Genomic DNA, 24,193 nt, shown 5'->3' with positions numbered 1-24,193 from the left:
ATTTTTCAAATATGGCTAGACATCTTTGGCTAGCGCACCACTCAAGCTAAGTGTCAAGACTCGCAAGGAATCTCTGCCGCTTAAACTGTTTGCTTTGCCATGTCACTTGGCAGGACAAGGCTTTCTCGATTGCAAGGTCTTAACACTGCCTAAGCCACGGGCAACACTTTTTCCCACTCAGTAAAATGACTTGAATGGGAACTGGACATTCAACAAACTTGGCCAAAATCAATAGTACACGCAAATATAGGAGACTTTCGATTATATAGTCTCAAAGATATTTGCTTTTTTCACCACTTACCAGCCAAGGTTTGCTCTACCCCTGCCTCCTTTATTCACCATCCACTCTGAAAAAAGACAGCTCAACTTCATTGGGATCAAACCTAAACCTCCCACCAACACACCTTGACATTGGGTTGCACAGCTTTTTAGACTTTATGCTAATGATATAGGAGGCGGGAAGGTGAGAAAACTGGCAGAGGGACAATCAGAAGGATTGTGCTGAGTTTAATCACGCGTCTTTTACTTTAACCTAGAGCTGGATTCACCATCTACACTGATTACTATTGCTCTGTCATATACTCCACACTTCTGCTGCTTTTGTCTGTGTGTTGACTAATGAAGGCCAGGAAACCTTCTCTGTGTGCTGCGCTGTATATGGTAGAGCCAGAGTTGCTAGTCTCCTCCCGAAAGCCTGGAGTCAATTGACAATGTAGAGCTAGAGTTTGCAGAGGGGAGAACCGGTGAAAATGCAGAATTCAAGACATATAAGGGTCAGAAATAGTCTGATTTCCCATGTACACAAACTGCAGTGTATTCTGAAAAGTTACTTGAAAGTACAGTTACTACTCTTGACTCCAAAATGGCAAGTTATTCTAGGTTTGAAAAAAAAAACTTGCATTTTCACACAGTTCGAAACTGGGGATGTAGCTCAGTGATAGAGTGCACTCTTTGCATGTGTGAGGACCCGGGTTCAATCCCCGGCATCTGCATGGTCAGCCTGCATGTATGTGCAAGGAACGCACTTCCTTTTGGTGGTCACTTTTTCTCACCCTTGTTCGCTTCCTGCAGCCGCTGTGTGAAGTAAATACGTGTGAGTACTCCAGGCTTCCAGTACACTTTTGGGGATGTAGCTCAGTGGTAGAGCGCATGCTTCGCATATATGAGGTCCTGGGTTCAATCCCCAGCATCTCCAACCTTTTTCAAATATGGCTAGACATCTTTGGCTAGCGCACCACTCAAGCTAAGTGTCAAGACTCGCATGGAATCTCTGCCGCTTAAACTGTTTGCTTTGCCATGTCACTTGGCAGGACAAGGCTTTCTCGATTGCAAGGTCTTAACACTTCCTAAGCCACGGGCAACACTTTTTCCCACTCAGTAAAATGACTTGAATGGGAACTGGACATTCAACAAACTTGGCCAAAATAAATAGTACACGCAAATATAGTAGACTTTCGATTATATAGTCTCAAAGATATTTGCTTTTTTCACCACTTACCAGCCAAGGTTTGCTCTACCCCTGCCTCCTGTATTCACCATCCACTCTGAAAAAAAGACAGCTCAACTTCATTGGGATTAAACCTAAACCTCCCACCAACACACCTTGACATTGGGTGGCACAGCTTTTTAGACTTTATGCTAATGATATAGGAGGCGGGAAGGTGAGAAAACTGGCAGAGGGACAATCAGAAGAATTGTGCTGAGCTTAATCACGCGTCTTTTACTTTAACCTAGAGCTGGATTCACCATCTACACTGATTACTATTGCTCTGTCATATACTCCACACTTCTTCTGCGTTTGTCTGTGTGTTGACTAATGAAGGCCAGGAAACCTTCTCTGTGTGCTGCGCTGTATATGGTAGAGCCCAGAGTTGCTAGTGTCCTCCCAAAAGCCTGGAGTCAATTGACAATGTAGAGCTAGAGTTTGCAGAGGGGATAACCGGTGAAAATGCAGAATACAAGACATATAAGGGTCAGAAATAGTCTGATTTCCCATGTACACAAACTGCAGTGTATTCTGAAAAGTTACTTGAAAGTACAGTTACTACTCTTGACTCCAAAATGGCAAGTTATTCTAGGTTTGAAAAAAAAACTTGCATTTTCACACAGTTAGTAACTGGGGATGTAGCTCAGTGGTAGAGCGCATGCTTTGCATGTGTGAGGCACAGGGTTCAATCCCCAGGATCTCCATGGCCATCCTGCATGTATGTGCAAGGAACGCACTTCCTTTTGGTGGTCACTTTTTCTCACCCTTGTTCGCTTCCTGCAGCCGCTGTGTGAAGTAAATACGTGTGAGTGCTCCAGGCTCCCTGTACACTTTTGGGGATGTAGCTCAGTGGTAGAGCGCATGCTTCGCATGTGTGAGGTCCTGGGTTCATTCCCCAGCATCTCCAACCTTTTTCAAATATGGCTAGACATCTTTGGCTGCGCACCACTCAAGCTAAGTGTCAAGACTCGCAAGGAATCTCTGCCGCTTAAACTGTTTGCTTTCTCGATTGCAAGGTCTTAACACTTCCTAAGCCACGGGCAACACTTTTTCCCACTCAGTAAAATGACTTGAATGGGAACTGGACATTCAACAAACTTGGCCAAAATCAATAGTACACGCAAATATAGGAGACTTTCGATTATATAGTCTCAAAGATATTTGCTTTTTTCACCACTTACCAGCCAAGGTTTGCTCTACCCCTGCCTCCTGTATTCACCATCCACTCTGAAAAAAGACAGCTCAACTTCATTGGGATCAAACCTAAACCTCCCAACAACACACCTTGCCATTGGGTGGCACATCTTTTTAGACTTTATGCTAATGACATAGGAGGCAGGAAGGTGAGAAAACTGGCAGAGGGACAATCAGAAGGATTGTGCTGAGCTTAATCACGCATCTTTTACTTTAACCTAGAGCTGGATTCACCATCTACGCTGATTACTATTGCTCTGTCATATACTCCACACTTCTGCTGCATTTGTCTGTGTGTTGACTAATGAAGGCCAGGAAACCTCTGTGTGCTGCGCTGTATATGGTAGAGCCCAGAATTGCTAGTCTCCTCCCAAAAGCCTGGAGTCAATTGACAATGTAGAGCTAGAGTTTGCAGAGGGGAGAACCGGTGAAAATGCAGAATACAAGACATATAAGGGTCAGAAATAGTCTGATTTCCCATGTACACACACTGCAGCATATTCTGAAAAGTTATTTGAAAGTACAGTTACTACTCTCGACTCCACAATGGCAAGTTATTCTAGGTTTGAAAAAAAAAACTTGCATTTTCACACATTTCATAACTGGGGATATAGCTCAGTGGTAGAGCGCACGCTTTGCATGTGTGAGGCCCCGGGTTCAATCCCTGGCATCTCCATGGCCAGCTGGCATGTATGTGAAAGGAACGCACTTCTTTTTGGTGGTCACTTTTTCTCACCCTTGTTCGCTTCCTGCAGCCGCTGTGTGAAGTAAATACGTGTGAGTGCTCCAGGCTCCCAGTACACTTTTGGGGATGTAGCTCAGCGGTAGAGCGCATGCTTCGCATGTATGAGGTCCTGGGTTCAATCCCCAGCATCTCCAACCGTTTTCAAACTTGGCTAGACATCTTTGGCTAGCGCACCACTCAAGCTAAGTGTCAAGACTTGCAAGGAATCTCTGCCGCTTAAACTGTTTGCTTTGACATGTCACTTGGCAGGACAAGGCTTTCTCGATTGCAAGGTCTTAACAGTGCCTAAGCCACGGGCAACATTTTTTCCCACTCAGTAAAATGATTTGAATGGGAACTGGACATTCAACAAACTTGGCCAAAATCAATAGTACACGCAAATATAGGAGACTTTCGATTATATAGTCTCAAAGATATTTGCTTTTTTCACCACTTACCAGCCAAGGTTTGCTCTACCCCTGCCTCCTGTATTCACCATCCACTCTGAAAAAAGACAGCTCAACTTCATTGGGATCAAACCTAAACCTCCCACCAACACACCTTGACATTGGGTGGCACAGCTTTTTAGACTTTATGCTAATGATATAGGAGGCAGGAAGGTGAGAAAACTGGCAGAGGGACAATCAGAAGGATTGTGCTTAGAGTTGAGCGACTTTTGGTTTTTTAGGGTCGCGTTTCGTTTCGTGAAACCCGACTTTTCCAAAAGTCGGGTTGAGCAAGATCGTCCGATTATAGGGAAAAGTCGGGGTCGTCCCGAAACACGAAACCCAATGTAAGTCAATGGGGAATAAAAGTCGGCAGTGAGAGGAGGACAGGAAACACACCTACAGTGCCCATTTGAATGCCAAAAGCATCAATTCTTCTTACTTAAGCTTGTCAACCTTAATTAACTTCATAATACAAGTTACGCACTGAAAAATGGGGGTTATTTGGCTAAATTTGTGGGGGGGGAGGGCTGGCTGCAGGTTTTCATGTGCCCTGGGCGAAAGAGCGCCCCTTTAACACATACTACAACTCATCATGCTCCGATACGGCAGAGAAATAGCGGTATAGTACAATGAAAAATACCTCACTTTTTACATCTCATGACGAGGCCCATCTATTTCTCCATACAAAATCATTGGTCCCATATAATGTTTGAAACAGTATATGATGAGCTCCACATAATGCTACAGTATATGTTGGTCCCCATGGATGAAGCTCCACTGTCTTATGGGCCCAAATAATGCTCCAAACATAATGGGCCCCATTTCTAATGCTCTAGTGTATAATGGGCCCTGTAAATGCTGCTCCAGTGTCTGATGTCCACCTTTGGAATGTTCCAGTGTATGGTGGGCCCCATCTATCATTCTCCAGAGTATAGTGCTCCCCAAAAATTGCTGTCCCAACATAGAAAACAATCAAATAAGTCTCCTCGCTAGGGAATCCCTGTACTTGTCTGGACAGGTGCTGTAGCTTGCTTAACAGCTCGCCAGCCGTTCTCACGCCCAGTATGGATTGCACGTGATTACACAAAGGTTAGAAAGGGTACCGTATCCCTGGATAACATGTATGGATAGCGTACACATTCAAAATATATGTCTATACAGCATGAGGCAGGCTCAGACGGTGTTAGGCCCAGTATGGATTGCACGTCATTGCACAAAGGTTAGAAGGGGTACCGTATCCCCGGAAAACATGTATGGATAGCGTACACATTCAAAATATATGTCTATACAGCATGAGGCAGGCTCAGACGGTGTTAGGCCCAGTATGGATTGCACGTCATTGCACAAAGGTTAGAAAGGGTACCGTATCCCCGGATAACATGTATGGATAGCGTACACATTCAAAATATATGTCTATACAGCATGAGGCAGGCTCAGACGGTGTTAGGCCCAGTATGGATTGCACGTCATTGCACAAAGGTTAGAAGGGGTACCGTATCCCCGGATAACATGTATGGATAGCGTACACATTCAAAATATATGTCTATACAGCATGAGGCAGGCTCAGACGGTGTTAGGCCCAGTATGGATTGCACGTCATTGCACAAAGGTTAGAAGGGGTACCGTATCCCCGGATAACATGTATGGATAGCGTACACATTCAAAATATATGTCTATACAGCATGAGGCAGGCTCAGACGGTGTTAGGCCCAGTATGGATTGCACGTGATTGCACAAAGGTTAGAAAGGGTACCGTATCCCCGGATAACATGTATGGATAGCGTACACATTCAAAATATATGTCTATACAGCATGAGGCAGGCTCAGACGGTGTTAGGCCCAGTATGGATTGCACGTCATTGCATAAAGGTTAGAAGGGGTACCGTATCCCCGGATAACATGTATGGATAGCGTGCACATTCAAAATATATGTCTATACAGCATGAGGCAGGCTCAGACGGTGTTAGGCCCAGTATGGATTGCACGTCATTGCACAAAGGTTAGAAAGGGTACCGTATCCCTGGATAACATGTATGGATAGCGTACACATTCAAAATATATGTCTATACAGCATGAGGCAGGCTCAGACGGTGTTAGGCCCAGTATGGATTGCACGTCATTGCACAAAGGTTAGAAGGGGTACCGTATCCCCGGATAACATGTATGGATAGCGTACACATTCAAAATATATGTCTATACAGCATGAGGCAGGCTCAGACGGTGTTAGGCCCAGTATGGATTGCACGTCATTGCACAAAGGTTAGAAGGGGTACCGTATCCCCGGATAACATATATGGATAGCGTACACATTCAAAATATATGTCTATACAGCATGAGGCAGGCTCAGACGGTGTTAGGCCCAGTATGGATTGCACGTGATTGCACAAAGGTTAGAAAGGGTACCGTATCCCCGGATAACATGTATGGATAGCGTACACATTCAAAATATATGTCTATACAGCATGAGGCAGGCTCAGACGGTGTTAGGCCCAGTATGGATTGCAAGTCATTGCACAAAGGTTAGAAGGGGTACCGTATCCCCGGATAACATGTATGGATAGCGTACACATTCAAAATATATGTCTATACAGCATGAGGCAGGCTCAGACGGTGTTAGGCCCAGTATGGATTGCACGTCATTGTACAAAGGTTAGAAAGGGTACCGTATCCCCGGATAACATGTATGGATAGTGTACACATTCAAAATATATGTCTATACAGCATGAGGCAGGCTCAGACGGTGTTAGGCCCAGTATGGATTGCACGTCATTGCACAAAGGTTAGAAGGGGTACCGTATCCCAGGATAACATGTATGGATAGCGTACACATTCAAAATATATGTCTATACAGCATGTGGCAGGCTCAGATGGTGTTAGGCCCAGTATGGATTGCACGTCATTGCACAAAGGTTAGAAGGGGTACCGTATCCCCGGATAACATGTATGGATAGCGTACACATTCAAAATATATGTCTATACAGCATGAGGCAGGCTCAGACAGTGTTAGGCCCAGTATGGATTGCACGTGATTGCACAAAGGTTAGAAAGGGTACCGTATCCCTGGATAACATGTATGGATAGCGTACACATTCAAAATATATGTCTCAGGAGGCAGGCTCAGACGGTGTCAGGCACAGTATGGATTTAACGGCCCAGATTACACAGCGGAGGAGCAGGGAGAGGTAAAGATTGCAAATGCTGGGGCCCTGGCCAAGCAAGGGGGGCCCACTCGTGGGCGTCGGTACTGGCATTGGGCCCCTCAGTACAGCGGTGTGTCTGACGGCGGGTGTGCACCACCACCGTCAGAGACACTTGATTGCACTATGAGGGACCCTGTGCCAGTGCCCGCGCCCAAGAGTCGGCCTACCCACCTGTCCAGGGCAACGGCACTCGCACGGTGTCGTGCGCTAGGTGGTGACCCCGGCCATGGGGGGGGAGGCAGCACAGTTAGGGAGTTTTAGAAAGTGGCATATGTTGATGTTGGACATTCAACTGATGCAAAAGGCGAAATAGGTGAAGTACCAGGAAGAGGTGGACCAAAGCAAGCCATTTTTCTGTCACCCTATGTGTCATCAGGGGAAGGTGGGACAAAATCCTTGGAAACCCATGCATGGTTCATTTTAATGAAGGTTAGATCATCCACATTTTGGGTTGACAGACGGGTCCTTTTTTCTGTCAGGATTGATCCAGCTGCACTGAAGACTCTTTCCAATAGCACACTTGCAGCTGGGCAAGCGAGCTCCTGTAAGGCATATTGGGCCAATTCAGGCCAGGTGTCCAGTTTAGCGGCCCAATAGTCAAAGGGGAATGACCTGTGTGGGAGAACATCGATATGGGAGGAAAAGTAATTTGTAACCATAGTTGACAACTGCTGTCTCCTGTCACTTTCCATCGATGCAGTATTACCAGTTGTGTGAGCGGTATTTGAAAAATCAGTCCACAACATTGTCATGAAACCCCTGTCTCCAACGCCACTTCTGCTGTGTGCACCACGAACACCTCTGCCAAGCTGCCCCCGGCCCGTACGGCTCGTGTGAGAACCATCACCGCTGCTGTGTGCTGGGAATGCCTCAAGCAACCGATTTACCAGAGTTGCTTGTTTCTTAGCCAATATTAGGTCAAGGTTCTCCTGTGGCATGATGTTTTGTAATTTGCCTTCATAGCGTGGATCCAGGATGCTGGCCAACCAGTATTCGTCATCGTTCATCATTTTGGCAATGCGGGGGTCCCTTTTTAGGATCCGCAAGGCATAATCTGACATGTGGGCCAATGTTCCCGGTGTCAATGATGCACTGCGAGTGCTGGGTGGAGGAGCACTTTCTGGCAAATCCACATCCCTCCAGTCACGCACAAACCCTGTACCAGACCTTGCCACGCCAACATTTTCACTTGCCCCACGAGATGCATCCTCCTCCCCTAAGTAATCATCCCCATCATCCTCCTCCTCCTCCTCCTCTTCTTCCTCCACCTCGTCCAGGAGCGGTCCCTGAGCAGACAATGGCTGAATGTCATCAAGGATTCCCTCCTCCTCTTCCTCCTCATCAACATTGGCTGCAGACGCCTGCTCCTTAAGGTGCGTCAAAGTTTGCATGAGCAGACGCATAAGTGGGATGCTCATGCTTAGGATGGCGTTGTCTGCGCTTACCAGCCGTGTGCATTCCTCAAAACACTGAAGGACTTTACAAAGGTCTTTCAGCTTCGACCACTGCACGCCTGTCAACTCCATGTCTGCTCTCAAAGTGCCTGGCCGTGTATCCTCCCACAAATGCATTATGGCCTGCCTCTGCTCGCACAGCCGCTCCACCATGTGCAGGGTGGAGTTCCACCTTGTTGCAATGTCGATAATGAGGCGGTGGTTGGGAAGGTGGAGCAATCGCTGCAGCTTCTGCATACGAACGGAGTGTACAGGCGACCGGCGGATGTGCGCGCACAGTCTTCGCACCTTCTGGAGCAGGGCTGTTAACTCCGGATAATTTTTGAGGAAGCACTGCACCACCAGGTTCAAGGTGTGAGCCAAGCAAGGTATGTGGCTGAGTTTTGAAAGGGCTATGGCTGCCACAAAATTACGGCCGTTATCACTAACTACCTTGCCTGCCTCAAGATGTACACTGCCCAGCCATGACTCAGTTTGTCGCTTCAAGTACTCGGCCAGCACCTCGGCGGTGTGTCTGTCGCCCAAACACATCATCTGCAACACAGCCTGCTGACGCTTTCCACTAGCTGCTCGATAGGGGGACACATCGTGTGCAACAGTGGCAGCTGCAGATGGAGTGCTCGTACGACTGCGCTCTGTGGACGAGCTGTCGCTTCTGGAGGAGGAGGAGGGTCGAACGCCTACAGCCAACTGTTTCCTATACCGTGGGCAAGGCAGCACTGTCCCACCACCGCTGTCCCCTGTGGACCCTGCATCCACCACATTAACCCAGTGCGCAGTGATGGACACGTAACGGCCCTGGCCATGCCGACTGGACCATGCATCAGTTGTGAGGTGCACCTTTCCGCTCACTGACTGCTTGAGTGCATGGACAATGCGGTCTTTCACATGATGGTGGAGGGCTGGGATGGCTTTGCGAGAGAAGAAGTGGCGACTGGGTAGGTCATAGCGTGGTACTGCATAGGCCATGAGTTCGCGGAAAGCTGTGCTTTCCACCAACCGAAAGGGCATCATCTCAAACGAGATTAGTTTGGCAATGTGGGCGTTCAAACCCAGTGTACGCGGATGAGAGACTGAGTACTTTCTTGACCTACTCATAGTGTCTGGGAGGGTGAGCTGGACTTGAGAGCTGCATATGGTGGAAGTAGCGGTGGACAGGGCGGACTGAGGGAGGGTTGATGATGGTGATGGAGTTGTTGTTCTTTCTGATGGCCTAGAATCAGTCTTTCGTTGATATAACAGTGGGATTCCCTGACTGCTGTGGCCTTGCAACGACACCTGAACATTTGCTGCTGTGCTAACCGGTGGGCTTACAGTGGGGGAAACAATGTAGCATTGCTGACTACCTTCGTTGTGATCAGTTGCACATGTGGCACTTGAGGTTTGGTGTTGTGTCCACGCTTGCAAGTGCATGCTGGTTAAATGTCTAAGCATGCAACTGGTATTGAAATTTTTCAGATTTTTCCCTCGGCTAAAGGTCTTTGCGCACTTCTTACAGATAACCTTGGCCTGATCATGAGGATTTTGTTCAAAAAACTGCCACACTGCACTCTTCCTACTTTGGCAGACATTTTGCGGCCTAGCACGCTGTGATCTTTTGACCCTCTGGACAAGCTGTCCAGCAACTCTTTTGATGTTTGGAACCTGTCTTTGGAGTGCTCCGGGCCTGCCAGATAACAGCTGTTGCGATGTCGATGTCTGCTGTGGATGCTCCTCATCTGAGCTATTGGAAGCAGCACCCTCTTCCCCCAATGGATGCCAATCTGGGTCAACAACTGGGTCATCCATCACCTCCTCTTCTATGTCATGTGCACCTTTCTCTGTGTCACCGTGTATGGTGGTATAGTGTGCGGGAAGGGGCACCTGAGTCTCATCAGGGTCAAAATCTGGCTCTGTACACTGCGAGGACAATGTAGTGCTCTGAGTGAACGTACCAGCAGAATCATCCATCAGTGGCTGTGCATCAGTGCACTCCATGTCAGATTCATCTTGGCCTGGGTAATTCACCATTTGACTTGATAATCCAGGCATGGTATGTGAAAACAGCTCCATGGAGTAATCAGTAGTATGGCCTGTGTCATCCTTCAATCTTGGTTGGGGTGAAGGACACAAGGAAAGGTGTGGTTCATGAACATGAGCCTCCAATGACGACTCAGTGCTTTTACTTTTTACAACTGAAGAAGAGAAGGCAATAGAGCTGGAGGCTGAGTCAGCAATGTAAGACAAAACTTTTTCCTGATGCTCTGCCTTTAAAAGCGGTTTGTCAACTCCTAGAAAACTAAGCGTTCGAGTCCTTATGTAGCCAGACGATGACGCAGGGTCAGCACCTCCTGCATTCGGTCCTATTTTGCTCTTGCCACTACCATCAGATCCACCACCAACACCATCATTACCAGCTGCCAACCCCCGCCCAATTCCACGGCCTCTTCCACCAGCCTTCCTCATTTTTGGTAGAAATGTAGACAAAATCCAACAAACTATATAGTAATGTAAAACAAGGTACAAGGTGTCTATAGGACAGGGGAGTTTTAGAATTTCTGCACACACTTGTGGACAGTGGACACTTGTGGATTGTGTGCGGCCCACTGATATCTGAGCGCTATGTGACACGCTCGATGGCACAGCTGCCGGTGACCAAAGTGACGAGAGGATAATGGAGATTTTGAATCTCTGCGTACACTTGTGGACAGTGGACACTTGTGAATTGTGTGCGGCCCACTGATACCTGAGCGCTATGTGACACGCTCGATGGCACAGCTGCCTGTGACCAAAGTGACGAGAGGATAATGGAGATTTTGAATCTCTGCGTACACTTTTGGACACTGGACACTTGTGGATTGTGTGCGGCCCACTGATATCTGAGCGCTATGTGACACGCTCGATGGCACAGCTGCCTGTGACCAAAGTGACGAGAGGATAATGGAGATTTTGAATCTCTGCGTACACTTTTGGACACTGGACACCTGTGGATTGTGTGCGGCCCACTGATATCTGAGCGCTATGTGACACGCTCGATGGCACAGCTGCCTGTGACCAAAGTGACGAGAGGATAATGGAGATTTTGAATCTCTGCGTACACTTGTGGACAGTGGACACTTGTGGATTGTGTGCGGCCCAATGATATCTGAGCGCTATGTGACACGCTCGATGGCACAGCTGCCTGTGACCAAAGTGACGAGAGGATAATGGAGATTTTGAATCTCTGCGTACACTTGAGGACAGTGGACACTTGTGGATTGTGTGCGGCCCACTGATATCTGAGCGCTATGTGACACGCTCGATGGCACAGCTGCCTGTGACCAAAGTGACGAGAGGATAATGGAGATTTTGAATCTCTGCGTACACTTTTGGACACTGGACACTTGTGGATTGTGTGCGGCCCACTGATATCTGAGCGCTATGTGACACGCTCGATGGCACAGCTGCCTGTGACCAAAGTGACGAGAGGATAATGGAGATTTTGAATCTCTGCGTACACTTTTGGACACTGGACACTTGTGGATTGTGTGCGGCCCACTGATATCTGAGCGCTATGTGACACGCTCGATGGCACAGCTGCCTGTGACCAAAGTGACGAGAGGATAATGGAGATTTTGAATCTCTGCGTACACTTTTGGACACTGGACACTTGTGGATTGTGTGCGGCCCACTGATATCTGAGCGCTATGTGACACGCTCGATGGCACAGCTGCCTGTGACCAAAGTGACGAGAGGATAATGGAGATTTTGAATCTCTGCGTACACTTTTGGACACTGGACACTTGTGGATTGTGTGCGGCCCACTGATATCTGAGCGCTATGTGACACGCTCGATGGCACAGCTGCCTGTGACCAAAGTGACGAGAGGATAAGGGAGATTGGATTGCTTTTAAAAAAGCAGTTTGCGGAGCAGTGGGTAAACAGCAATGCCAGCGTGTCAGGAAGCCTTAAAAGGCAGCCCAACAACCAACACCACTGATACACCACAATATAGCCTCCCCTTGCACTGCACACACAGTGACTTGTGTGTTGTGCAGCCCAAATCGCTAGCAGCAGAAGCAGTTTTTTTGTCTTCTTCCCTGCCTAACGCTCTCCCTACAGAATCAGCAGCAACCTCTCCCTATACTAAGATCGGCAGAAGTAAGATGGCGGTCGGCGTGCACGCCCTTTTATACCCCCTGTGACGCCCACCAAAGCAAGCCAATCACTTGCATGCCCTTCTGAAAGATGGTGGTGACCCGTGCCTATGTCATCACGTTGCCCACAGTGTCCGTGGATCCTGATTGGCTGAAAAAGAGCACAAAACAAACTTTTGAAACGCGACTTTGGTGCGTAAGTCGCCGACCTCGTGGCCGACCTCATCCTAGGGTCGGGTTTCGTTTCATGAAACCCGACTTTGCCAAAAGTCGGCGACTTTTGAATTTTTTCGACCCGTTTCGCTCAACTCTAATTGTGCTTAGCTTAATCACGCGTCTTTTACTTTAACCTAGAGCTGGATTCACCATCTACACTGATTACTATTGCTCTGTCACATACTCCACACTTCTGCTGCGTTTGTCTGTGTGTTGACTAATGAAGGCCAGGAAACCTTCTCTGTGTGCTGCGCTGTATATGGTAGAGCCCAGAGTTGCTAGTCTCCTCCCAAAAGCCTGGAGTCAATTGACAATGTAGAGCTAGAGTTTGCAGAGGGGAGAACCGGGGAAAATGCAGAATACAAGACATATAAGGGTCAAAAATAGTCTGATTTCCCATGTACACACACTGCAGCGTATTCTGAAAAGTTACTTGAAAGTACAGTTACTACTCTCGACTCCACAATGGCAAGTTATTCTAGGTTTGAAAAAAAAAACTTGCATTTTCACACAGTTCGTAACTGGGGATGTAGCTCAGTGGTAGAGCGCACGCTTTGCATCTGTGAGGCATCTCCATGGCCAGCCTGCATGTATGTGCAAGGAACGCACTTCCTTTTGGTGGTCACTTTTTCTCACCCTTGTTCGCTTCCTGCAGCCGCTGTGTGAAGTAAATACGTGTGAGTGCTCCAGGCTTCCGGTAAACTTTTGGGGATGTAGCTCAGTGGTAGAGCGCATGCTTTGCATGTATGAGGTCCTGGGTTCAATCCCCAGCATCTCTCACCTTTTTCAAATATGGCTAGACATCTTTGGCTAGCGCACCACTCAAGCTAAGTGTCAAGACTCGCAAGGAATCTCTGCCGCTTAAACTGTTTGCTTTGCCATGTCACTTGGCAGGACAAGGCTTTCTCGATTGCAAGGTCTTAACACTGCCTAAGCCACGGGCAACACTTTTTCCCACTCAGTAAAATGACTTGAATGGGAACTGGACATTCAACAAACTTGGCCAAAATCAATAGTACACGCAAATATAGGAGACTTTCGATTATATAGTCTCAAAGATATTTGCTTTTTTCACCACTTACCAGCCAAGGTTTGCTCTACCCCTGCCTCCTGTATTCACCATCCACTCTGAAAAAAGACAGCTCAACTTCATTGGGATCAAACCTAAACCTCCCACCAACACACCTTGACATTGGGTTGCACAGCTTTTTAGACTTTATGCTAATGATATAGGAGGCGGGAAGGTGAGAAAACTGGCAGAGGGACAATCAGAAGGATTGTGCTGAGCTTAATCACGTGTCTTTTACTTTAACCTAGAGCTGGATTCACCATCTACACTGATTACTATTGCTCTGTCATATACTCCACACTTCTGCTGCGTTTGTCTGTGTGTTGACTAATGAAGGCCAGGAAACATTCTCTGTGTGCTGCGCTGTATATGGTAGAGCCCAGAGTTGCTAGTCTCCTCCCAAAAGCCTGGAGTCAATTGACAATGTAGAGCTAGAGTTTGCAAAGGGGAGAACTGGTGAAAATGCAGAATACAAAGCATATAAGGGTCAGAAATAGTCTGATTTCCCATGTACACACACTGCAGCGTATTCTGAAAAGTTACTTGAAAGTACAGTTACTACTCTCGACTCCAAAATGGCAAATTATTCTAGGTTTGAAAAAAAAAAAACTTGCATTTTCACACATTTCGTAACTGGGGATGTATTTCAGTGTTAGAGCGCACGCTTTGCATGTGTGAGGCCTCGGGTTCAATCACCGGCATCTCCATGGCCAGCCTGCATGTATGTGCAAAGAACGCACTTGCTTTTGGTGGTCACTTTTTCTCACCCTTGTTCGCTTCCTGCAGCCGCTGTGTGAAGTAAATACGTGTGAGTGCTCCAGTCTTCCGGTACACTTTTGGGTATGTAGCTCATATGTATGAGGTCCTGAGTTCAATCCCCAGCATCTCCAACCTTTTTCAAATATGGCTAGACATCTTTGGCTAGCACACCACTCAAGCTAAGTGTCAAGACTCGCAAGGAATCTCTGCCGCTTAACCTGTTTTCTTTGACATGTCACTTGGCAGGACAAGGCTTTCTCGATTGCTAGGTCTTAACACTGCCTAAGCCACGGGCAACACTTTTTCCCACTCAGTAAAATGACTTGAATGGGAACTGGACATTCAACAAACTTGGACAAAATCAATAGTACACGCAAATATAGGAGACTTTTGATTATATATTCTCAAAGATATTTACTTTTTTCACCACTTACCAGCCAAGGTTTGCTCTACCCCTGCCTCCTGTATTCACCATCCACTCTGAAAAAAGACAGCTCAACTTCATTGGGATCAAACCTAAACCTCCCACCAACACACCTTGACATTGGGTGGCACAGCTTTTTAGACTTTATGCTAATGATATAGGAGGCGGGAAAGTGAGAAAACTGGCAGAGGGACAATCAGAAGAATTGTGCTGAGCTAAATCACGCGTCTTTTACTTTAACCTAGAGCTGGATTCACCATCTACACTGATTACTATTGCTCTGTCATATACTCCACACTTCTGCTGCGTTTGTCTGTGTGTTGACTAATGAAGGCCAGGAAACCTTCTCTGTGTGCTGCACTGTATATGGTAGAGCCCAGAGTTGCTAGTCTCCTCCCAAAAGCCTGGAGTCAATTGACAAGGTAGAGCTAGAGTTTGCAGAGGGGAGAACCGGTGAAAATGCAGAATACAAGACATATAAGGGTCAGAAATAGTCTGATTTCCCATGTACACACACTGCAGCGTATTCTGAAAAGTTACTTGAAAGTACAGTTACTACTCTCGACTCCAAAATGGCAAGTTTTTCTAGGTTTGAAAAAAAAAAACTTGCATTTTCACACAGTTTGTAACTTGGGATGTAGCTCAGTGGTAGAGCGCACGCTTTGCATGTGTGAGGCCCCGGGTTCAATCCCCGGCATCTCCATAGCCAGCCTGCATGTATGTGCAAGGTTCGCACTTTCTTTTGGTGGTCACTTTTTCTCACCCTTGTTCGCTTCCTGCAGCCGCTGTGTGAAGTAAATACGTGTGAGTGCTCCAGGCTTCCGCTACACTTTTGGGGATGTAGCTCAGTGGTAGAGCGCATGCTTCGCATGTATGAGGTCCTGGGTTCAATACCCAGCATCTCCAACCTTTTTCAAATATGGCTAGACATCTTTGGCTAGCGCACCACTCAAGCTAAGTGTCAAGACTCGCAAGGAATCTCTGCCGCTTAAACTGTTTTCTTTGCCATGTCAATTGGCAGGACAAGGCTTTCTCGATTGCTAGGTCTTAACACTGCCTAAGCCACGGGCAACACTTTTTCCCACTCAGTAAAATGACTTGAATGGGAACTGGACATTCAACAAACTTGGCCAAAATCAATAGTACACGCAAATATAGGAGACTTTTGATTATATATTCTCAAAGATATTTACTTTTTTCACCACTTACCAGCCAAGGTTTGCTCTATCCCTGCCTCCTGTATTCACCATCCACTCTGAAAAAAGACAGCTTAACTTCATTGGGATCAAACCTAAACCTCCCACCAACACACCTTGACATTGGGTTGCACAGCTTTTTAGACTTTATGCTAATGATATAGGAGGCGGGAAGGTGAGAAAACTGGCAGAGGGACAATCAGAAGAATTGTGCTGAGCTTAATCACGCGTCTTTTACTTTAACCTAGAGCTGGATTCACCATCTACACTGATTACTATTGCTCTGTCATATACTCCACACTTCTGCTGCGTTTGTCTGTGTGTTGACTAATGAAGGCCAGGAAACCTTCTCTGTGTGCTGCGCTGTATATGGTAGAGCCCAGAGTTGCTAGTCTCCTCCCAAAAGCCTGGAGTCAATTGACAATGTAGAGCTAGAGTTTGCAGAGGGGAGAACCGGTGAAAATGCAGAATACAAGACATATAAGGGTCAGAAATAGTCTGATTACCCATGTACACACACTGCAGCGTATTCTGAAAAGTTACTTGAAAGTACAGTTACTACTCTCGACTCCAAAATGGCAAGTTATTCTAGGTTTGAAAAAAAAAACTTGCATTTTCACACAGTTCGTAACTGGGGATGTAGCTCAGTGGTAGAGCGCACGCTTTGCATGTGTGAGGCCCCGGGTTCAATCCCTGGCATCTCCATGGCCAGCCTGCATGTATGTGCAAGGAACGCACTTCCTTTTGGTGGTCACTTTTTCTCACCCCGATTTGCTTCCTGCAGCCGCTGTGTGAAGTAAATACGTGTGAGTGCTCCAGGCTTCTGGTACACTTTTGGGGATGTAGCTCAGTGGTAGAGCGCATGCTTCGCATGTATGAGGACCTGGGTTCAATCCCCAGCATCTCCAACCTTTTTCAAATATGGCTAGACATCTTTGGCTAGCACACCACTCAAGCTAAGTGTCAAGACTCGCAAGGAATCTCTGCCGCTTAAACTGTTTGCTTTGCCATGTCACTTGGCAGGACAAGGCTTTCTCGATTGCAAGGTCTTAACACTGCCTAAGCCACGGGCAACACTTTTTCCCACTCTGTAAAATGACTTGAATGGGAACTGGACATTCAACAAACTTGGCCAAAATCAATAGTACACGCAAATATAGGAGACTTTCGATTATATAGTCTCAAAGATATTTGCTTTTTTCACCACTTACCAGCCAAGGTTTGCTCTACCCCTGCCTCCTGTATTCACCATCCACTCTGAAAAAAGACAGCTCAACTTCATTGGGATCAAACCTAAACCTCCCACCAACACACCTTGACATTGGGTTGCACAGCTTTTTAGACTTTATGCTAATGATATAGGAGGTAGGAAGGTGAGAAAACTGGCAGAGGGACAATCAGAAGGATTGTGCTGAGTTTAATCACGCGTCTTTTACTTTAACCTAGAGCTGGATTCACCATCTACACTGATTACTATTGGTCTGTCATATACTCCACACTTCTGCTGTGTTTGTCTGTGTGTTGACTAATGAAGGCCAGGAAACCTTCTCTGTGTGCTGCGCTGTATATGGTAGAGCCCAGAGTTGCTAGTCTCCTCCCAAAAGCCTGGAGTCAATTGACAATGTAGAGCTAGAGTTTGCAGAGGGGAGAACCGGTGAAAATGCAGAATACAAGACATATAAGGGTCAGAAATAGTCTGATTTCCCATGTACACACACTGCAGCATATTCTGAAAAGTTACTTGAAAGTACAGTTACTGCTCTTGACTCCAAAATGGCAAGTTATTCTAGGTTTGAAAAAAAAAACTTGCATTTTCACACAGTTAGAAACTTGGGATGTAGCTCAGTGATAGAGTGCACTCTTTGCATGTGTGAGGACCCGGGTTCAATCCCCGGCATCTGCATGGTCAGCCTGCATGTATGTGCAAGGAACGCACTTCCTTTTGGTGGTCACTTTTTCTCACCCTGGTTCGCTTCCTGCAGCCGCTGTGTGAAGTAAATACGTGTGAGTGCTCCAGGGTTCTGGTACACTTTTGGGGATGTAGCTCAGTGGTAGAGCGCATGCTTTGCATGTATGACGTTGTGGGTTCAATACCCAGCATCTACAACCTTTTTCAAATATGGCTAGACATCTTTGGCTAGCGCACCACTCAAGCTAAGTGTCAAGACTCGCAAGGAATCTCTGCCGCTTAACCTGTTTTCTTTGACATGTCACTGGGCAGGACAAGGCTTTCTCGATTGCTAGGTCTTAACACTGCCTAAGCCACGGGCAACACTTTTTCCCACTCAGTAAAATGACTTGAATGGGAACTGGACATTCAACAAACTTGGCCAAAATCAATAGTACACGCAAATATAGGAGACTTTTGATTATATATTCTCAAAGATATTTACTTTTTTCACCACTTACCAGCCAAGGTTTGCTCTACCCCTGCCTCCTGTATTCACCATCCACTCTGAAAAAAGACAGCTCAACTTCATTGGGATCAAACCTAAACCTCCCACCAACACACCTTGACATTGGGTGGCACAGCTTTTTAGACTTTATGCTAATGATATAGGAGGCGGGAAAGTGAGAAAACTGGCAGAGGGACAATCAGAAGAATTGTGCTGAGCTAAATCACGCGTCTTTTACTTTAACCTAGAGCTGGATTCACCATCTACACTGATTACTATTGCTCTGTCATATACTCCACACTTCTGCTGCGTTTGTCTGTGTGTTGACTAATGAAGGCCAGGAAACCTTCTCTGTGTGCTGCACTGTATATGGAAGAGCCCAGAGTTGCTAGTCTCCTCCCAAAAGCCTGGAGTCAATTGACAAGGTAGAGCTAGAGTTTGCAGAGGGGAGAACCGGTGAAAATGCAGAATACAAGACATATAAGGGTCAGAAATAGTCTGATTTCCCATGTACATACACTGCAGCGTATTCTGAAAAGTTACTTGAAAGTACAGTTACTACTCTCGACTCCAAAATGGCAAATTATTCTAGGTTTGAAAAAAAAAAACTTGCATTTTCACACAGTTGGTAGCTGGGGATGTAGCTCAGTGGTAGAGCGCACGCTTTGCATGTGTGAGGCCCAGGGTTCAATCCCCGGCATCTCCATAGCCAGCCTGCATGTATGTGCAAGGAATGCACTTCCTTTTGGTGGTCACTTTTTCTCACCCTTGTTCGCTTCCTGCAGCCGCTGTGTGAAGTAAATACGTGTGAGTGCTCTAGGCTTCCGGTACATTTTTGGGGATGTAGCTCAGTGGTAGAGCGCATGCTTCGCATGTATGAGGTCCTGGGTTCAATCCCCAGCATCTCCAGCCTTTTTCAAATATGGCTAGACATCTTTGGCTAGCGCACCACTCAAGCTAAGTGTCAAGACTCGCAAGGAATCTCTGCCGCTTAAACTGTTTGCTTTGCCATGTCACTTGGCAGGACAAGGCTTTCTCGATTGCAAGGTCTTAACACTGCCTAAGCCACGGGCAACGCTTTTTCCCACTCAGTAAAATGACTTAAATGGGAACTGGACATTCAACAAACTTGGCCAAAATCAAAAGTACACGCAAATATAGAAGACTTTCGATTATATAGTCTCAAAGATATTTGCTTTTTTCACCACTTACCAGCCAAGGTTTGCTCTACCCCTGCCTCCTGTATTCACCATCCACTCTGAAAAAAGACAGCTCAACTTCAATGGGATCAAACCTAAACCTTCCACCAACACACCATGACATTGGGTTGCACAGCTTTTTAGACTTTATGCTAATGATATAGGAGGCAGGAAGGTGAGATAACTGGCAGAGGGACAATCAGAAGGATTGTGCTTAGCTTAATCACGCGTCTTTTACTTTAACCTAGAGCTGGATTCACCATCTACACTGATTACTATTGCTCTGTCATATACTCCACACTTCTGCTGCGTTTGTCTGTGTGTTGACTAATGAAGGCCAGGAAACCTTCTCTGTGTGCTGCGCTGTATATGGTAGAGCCCAGAGTTGCTAGTCTCCTCCCAAAAGCCTGGAGTCAATTGACAATGTAGAGCTAGAGTTTGCAGAGGGGAGAACCGGTGAAAATGCAGAATACAAGACATATAAGGGTCAGAAATAGTCTGATTTCCCATGTACACACACTGCAGCGTATTCTGAAAAGTTACTTGAAAGTACAGTTACTACTCTCGACTCCAAAATGGCAAGTTTTTCTAGGTTTGAAAAAAAAAAACTTGCATTTTCACACAGTTTGTAACTTGGGATGTAGCTCAGTGGTAGAGCGCACGCTTTGCATGTGTGAGGCCCCGGGTTCAATCCCCGGTATCTCCATAGCCAGCCTGCATGTATGTGCAAGGTTCGCACTTTCTTTTGGTGGTCACTTTTTCTCACCCTTGTTCGCTTCCTGCAGCCGCTGTGTGAAGTAAATACGTGTGAGTGCTCCAGGCTTCCGCTACACTTTTGGGGATGTAGCTCAGTGGTAGAGCACATGCTTCGCATGTTTGAGTTCCTGGGTTCAATCCCCAGCATCTCCAACCTTTTTCAAATATGGCTAGACGTCTTTGGCTAGCGCACCACTCAAGCTAAGTGTCAAGACTCGCAAGGAATCTCTGCCGCTTAAACTGTTTGCTTTGCCATGTCACTTGGCAGGACAAGGCTTTCTCGATTGCAAGGTCTTAACACTGCCTAAGCCACGGGCAACACTTTTTCCCACTCAGTAAAATGACTTGAATGGGAACTGGACATTCAACAAACTTGGCCAAAATCAATAGTACACGCAAATAAAGGAGACTTTCGATTATATAGTCTCAAAGATATTTGCTTTTTTCACCACTTACCAGCCAAGGTTTGCTCTGCCCCTGCCTCCTGTATTCACCATCCACTCTGAAAAAAGACAGCTCAACTTCATTGGGATCAAACCTAAACCTCCCACCAACACACCTTGACATTGGGTTGCACAGCTTTTTAGACTTTATGCTAATGATATAGGAGGCGGGAAGGTGAGAAAACTGGCAGAGGGACAATCAGAAGGATTGTGCTGAGCTTAATCACGCGTCTTTTACTTTAACCTAGAGCTGGATTCACCATCTACACTGATTACTATTGCTCTGTCATATACTCCACACTTCTGCTTCATTTGTCTGTGTGTTGACTAATGAAGGCCAGGAAACCTTCTCTGTGTGCTGCGCTGTATATGGTAGAGCCCAGAGTTGCTAGTCTCCTCCCAAAAGCCTGGAGTCAATTGACAATGAAGAGCTAGAGTTTGCAGAGGGGAGAACCGGTGAAAATGCAGAATACAAGACATATAAGGGTCAGAAATAGTCTGATTTCCCATGTACACACACTGCAGCGTATTCTGAAAAGTTACTTGAAAGTACAGTTACTACTCTCGACTTCAAAATGGCAAGTTATTCTAGGTTTGAAAAAAAAAACTTGCATTTTCACACAGTTCGTAACTGGGGATGTACCTCAGTGGTAGAGCGCACGCTATGCATGTGTGAGGCCCCGGGTTCAATCCCTGGCATCTCCATGGCCAGCCTGCATGTATGTGCAAGGAACGCACTTCCTTTTGGTGGTCACTTTTTCTCACCCTGGTTCGCTTCCTGCAGCCGCTGTGTGAAGTAAATACGTGTGAGTGCTCCAGGCTTCCGGTACACTTTTGGGGATGTAGCTCAGTGGTAGAGCGCATGCTTCGCATGTATGAGGTCCTAGGTTCAAAACCCAGCATCTCCAACTTTTTTCAAATATGGCTAGACATCTTTGGCTAGCGCACCACTCAAGCTAAGTGTCAAGACTCGCAAGGAATCTCTGCCGCTTAAACTGTTTTCTTTGCCATGTCAATTGGCAGGACAAGGCTTTCTCGATTGCTAGGTCTTAACACTGCCTAAGCCACGGGCAACACTTTTTCCCACTCAGTAAAATGACTTGAATGGGAACTGGACATTCAACAAACTTGGCCAAAATCAATAGTACACGCAAATATAGGAGACTTTCGATTATATAGTCTCAAAGATATTTGCTTTTTTCACCACTTACCAGCCAAGGTTTGCTCTACCCCTGCCTCCTGTATTCACCATCCACTCTGAAAAAAGACAGCTCAACTTCATTGGGATCAAACCTAAACCTCCCACCAACACACCTTGACATTGGGTTGCACAGCTTTTTAGACTTTATGCTAATGATATAGGAGGTAGGAAGGTGAGAAAACTGGCAGAGGGACAATCAGAAGGATTGTGCTGAGTTTAATCACGCGTCTTTTACTTTAACCTAGAGCTGGATTCACCATCTACACTGATTACTATTGGTCTGTCATATACTCCACACTTCTGCTGTGTTTGTCTGTGTGTTGACTAATGAAGGCCAGGAAACCTTCTCTGTGTGCTGCGCTGTATATGGTAGAGCCCAGAGTTGCTAGTCTCCTCCCAAAAGCCTGGAGTCAATTGACAATGTAGAGCTAGAGTTTGCAGAGGGGAGAACCGGTGAAAATGCAGAATACAAGACATATAAGGGTCAGAAATAGTCTGATTTCCCATGTACACACACTGCAGCATATTCTGAAAAGTTACTTGAAAGTACAGTTACTGCTCTTGACTCCAAAATGGCAAGTTATTCTAGGTTTGAAAAAAAAAACTTGCATTTTCACACAGTTAGAAACTTGGGATGTAGCTCAGTGATAGAGTGCACTCTTTGCATGTGTGAGGACCCGGGTTCAATCCCCGGCATCTGCATGGTCAGCCTGCATGTATGTGCAAGGAACGCACTTCCTTTTGGTGGTCACTTTTTCTCACCCTGGTTCGCTTCCTGCAGCCGCTGTGTGAAGTAAATACGTGTGAGTGCTCCAGGGTTCTGGTACACTTTTGGGGATGTAGCTCAGTGGTAGAGCGCATGCTTTGCATGTATGACGTTGTGGGTTCAATACCCAGCATCTACAACCTTTTTCAAATATGGCTAGACATCTTTGGCTAGCGCACCACTCAAGCTAAGTGTCAAGACTCGCAAGGAATCTCTGCCGCTTAACCTGTTTTCTTTGACATGTCACTTGGCAGGACAAGGCTTTCTCGATTGCTAGGTCTTAACACTGCCTAAGCCACGGGCAACACTTTTTCCCACTCAGTAAAATGACTTGAATGGGAACTGGACATTCAACAAACTTGGACAAAATCAATAGTACACGCAAATATAGGAGACTTTTGATTATATATTCTCAAAGATATTTACTTTTTTCACCACTTACCAGCCAAGGTTTGCTCTACCCCTGCCTCCTGTATTCACCATCCACTCTGAAAAAAGACAGCTCAACTTCATTGGGATCAAACCTAAACCTCCCACCAACACACCTTGACATTGGGTGGCACAGCTTTTTAGACTTTATGCTAATGATATAGGAGGCGGGAAAGTGAGAAAACTGGCAGAGGGACAATCAGAAGAATTGTGCTGAGCTAAATCACGCGTCTTTTACTTTAACCTAGAGCTGGATTCACCATCTACACTGATTACTATTGCTCTGTCATATACTCCACACTTCTGCTGCGTTTGTCTGTGTGTTGACTAATGAAGGCCAGGAAACCTTCTCTGTGTGCTGCACTGTATATGGTAGAGCCCAGAGTTGCTAGTCTCCTCCCAAAAGCCTGGAGTCAATTGACAAGGTAGAGCTAGAGTTTGCAGAGGGGAGAACCGGTGAAAATGCAGAATACAAGACATATAAGGGTCAGAAATAGTCTGATTTCCCATGTACACACACTGCAGCGTATTCTGAAAAGTTACTTGAAAGTACAGTTACTACTCTCGACTCCAAAATGGCAAGTTTTTCTAGGTTTGAAAAAAAAAAACTTGCATTTTCACACAGTTTGTAACTTGGGATGTAGCTCAGTGGTAGAGCGCACGCTTTGCATGTGTGAGGCCCCGGGTTCAATTCCCGGCATCTCCATAGCCAGCCTG

General features: G+C 46.3%; 13 non-coding genes across 13 annotated transcripts; all 13 read left to right on the top strand.

The window, feature by feature from the left end:
* The first annotated feature begins 920 nt into the window (after positions 1–920).
* Positions 921–992, top strand: TRNAA-UGC (transfer RNA alanine (anticodon UGC)). Its single transcript has one exon. It is a non-coding gene; the product is annotated as a tRNA-Ala (tRNA).
* Positions 993–1,123: 131 nt separating this feature from the next.
* TRNAA-CGC (transfer RNA alanine (anticodon CGC)) lies at positions 1,124–1,195 on the top strand. Its single transcript has one exon. It is a non-coding gene; the product is annotated as a tRNA-Ala (tRNA).
* A 1,126-nt stretch (positions 1,196–2,321) lies between these two features.
* On the top strand, positions 2,322–2,393 carry TRNAA-CGC (transfer RNA alanine (anticodon CGC)). The gene has a single exon. It is a non-coding gene; the product is annotated as a tRNA-Ala (tRNA).
* An 891-nt stretch (positions 2,394–3,284) lies between these two features.
* TRNAA-UGC (transfer RNA alanine (anticodon UGC)) lies at positions 3,285–3,356 on the top strand. The gene has a single exon. It is a non-coding gene; the product is annotated as a tRNA-Ala (tRNA).
* Positions 3,357–3,487: 131 nt separating this feature from the next.
* Positions 3,488–3,559, top strand: TRNAA-CGC (transfer RNA alanine (anticodon CGC)). Its single transcript has one exon. It is a non-coding gene; the product is annotated as a tRNA-Ala (tRNA).
* Positions 3,560–13,545: 9,986 nt separating this feature from the next.
* TRNAA-UGC (transfer RNA alanine (anticodon UGC)) lies at positions 13,546–13,618 on the top strand. The gene has a single exon. It is a non-coding gene; the product is annotated as a tRNA-Ala (tRNA).
* A 2,306-nt stretch (positions 13,619–15,924) lies between these two features.
* TRNAA-CGC (transfer RNA alanine (anticodon CGC)) lies at positions 15,925–15,996 on the top strand. The gene has a single exon. It is a non-coding gene; the product is annotated as a tRNA-Ala (tRNA).
* A 923-nt stretch (positions 15,997–16,919) lies between these two features.
* On the top strand, positions 16,920–16,991 carry TRNAA-UGC (transfer RNA alanine (anticodon UGC)). Its single transcript has one exon. It is a non-coding gene; the product is annotated as a tRNA-Ala (tRNA).
* A 131-nt stretch (positions 16,992–17,122) lies between these two features.
* Positions 17,123–17,194, top strand: TRNAA-CGC (transfer RNA alanine (anticodon CGC)). The gene has a single exon. It is a non-coding gene; the product is annotated as a tRNA-Ala (tRNA).
* Positions 17,195–19,316: 2,122 nt separating this feature from the next.
* Positions 19,317–19,388, top strand: TRNAA-UGC (transfer RNA alanine (anticodon UGC)). The gene has a single exon. It is a non-coding gene; the product is annotated as a tRNA-Ala (tRNA).
* A 131-nt stretch (positions 19,389–19,519) lies between these two features.
* Positions 19,520–19,591, top strand: TRNAA-CGC (transfer RNA alanine (anticodon CGC)). The gene has a single exon. It is a non-coding gene; the product is annotated as a tRNA-Ala (tRNA).
* Positions 19,592–20,718: 1,127 nt separating this feature from the next.
* Positions 20,719–20,790, top strand: TRNAA-CGC (transfer RNA alanine (anticodon CGC)). The gene has a single exon. It is a non-coding gene; the product is annotated as a tRNA-Ala (tRNA).
* A 1,126-nt stretch (positions 20,791–21,916) lies between these two features.
* Positions 21,917–21,988, top strand: TRNAA-CGC (transfer RNA alanine (anticodon CGC)). Its single transcript has one exon. It is a non-coding gene; the product is annotated as a tRNA-Ala (tRNA).
* The last annotated feature ends 2,205 nt before the right edge of the window (positions 21,989–24,193 follow it).

The sequence above is a fragment of the Dendrobates tinctorius genome, unplaced genomic scaffold (genome assembly GCF_039654945.1).
Source record: "Dendrobates tinctorius isolate UK_male_01 unplaced genomic scaffold, ASM3965494v1 ptg000011l, whole genome shotgun sequence".
Taxonomy (NCBI): Eukaryota; Metazoa; Chordata; class Amphibia; order Anura; family Dendrobatidae; genus Dendrobates; species Dendrobates tinctorius.
Note: the sequence above shows the minus strand (reverse complement) of the source record. Positions and strands in the feature narration are given on the sequence as shown.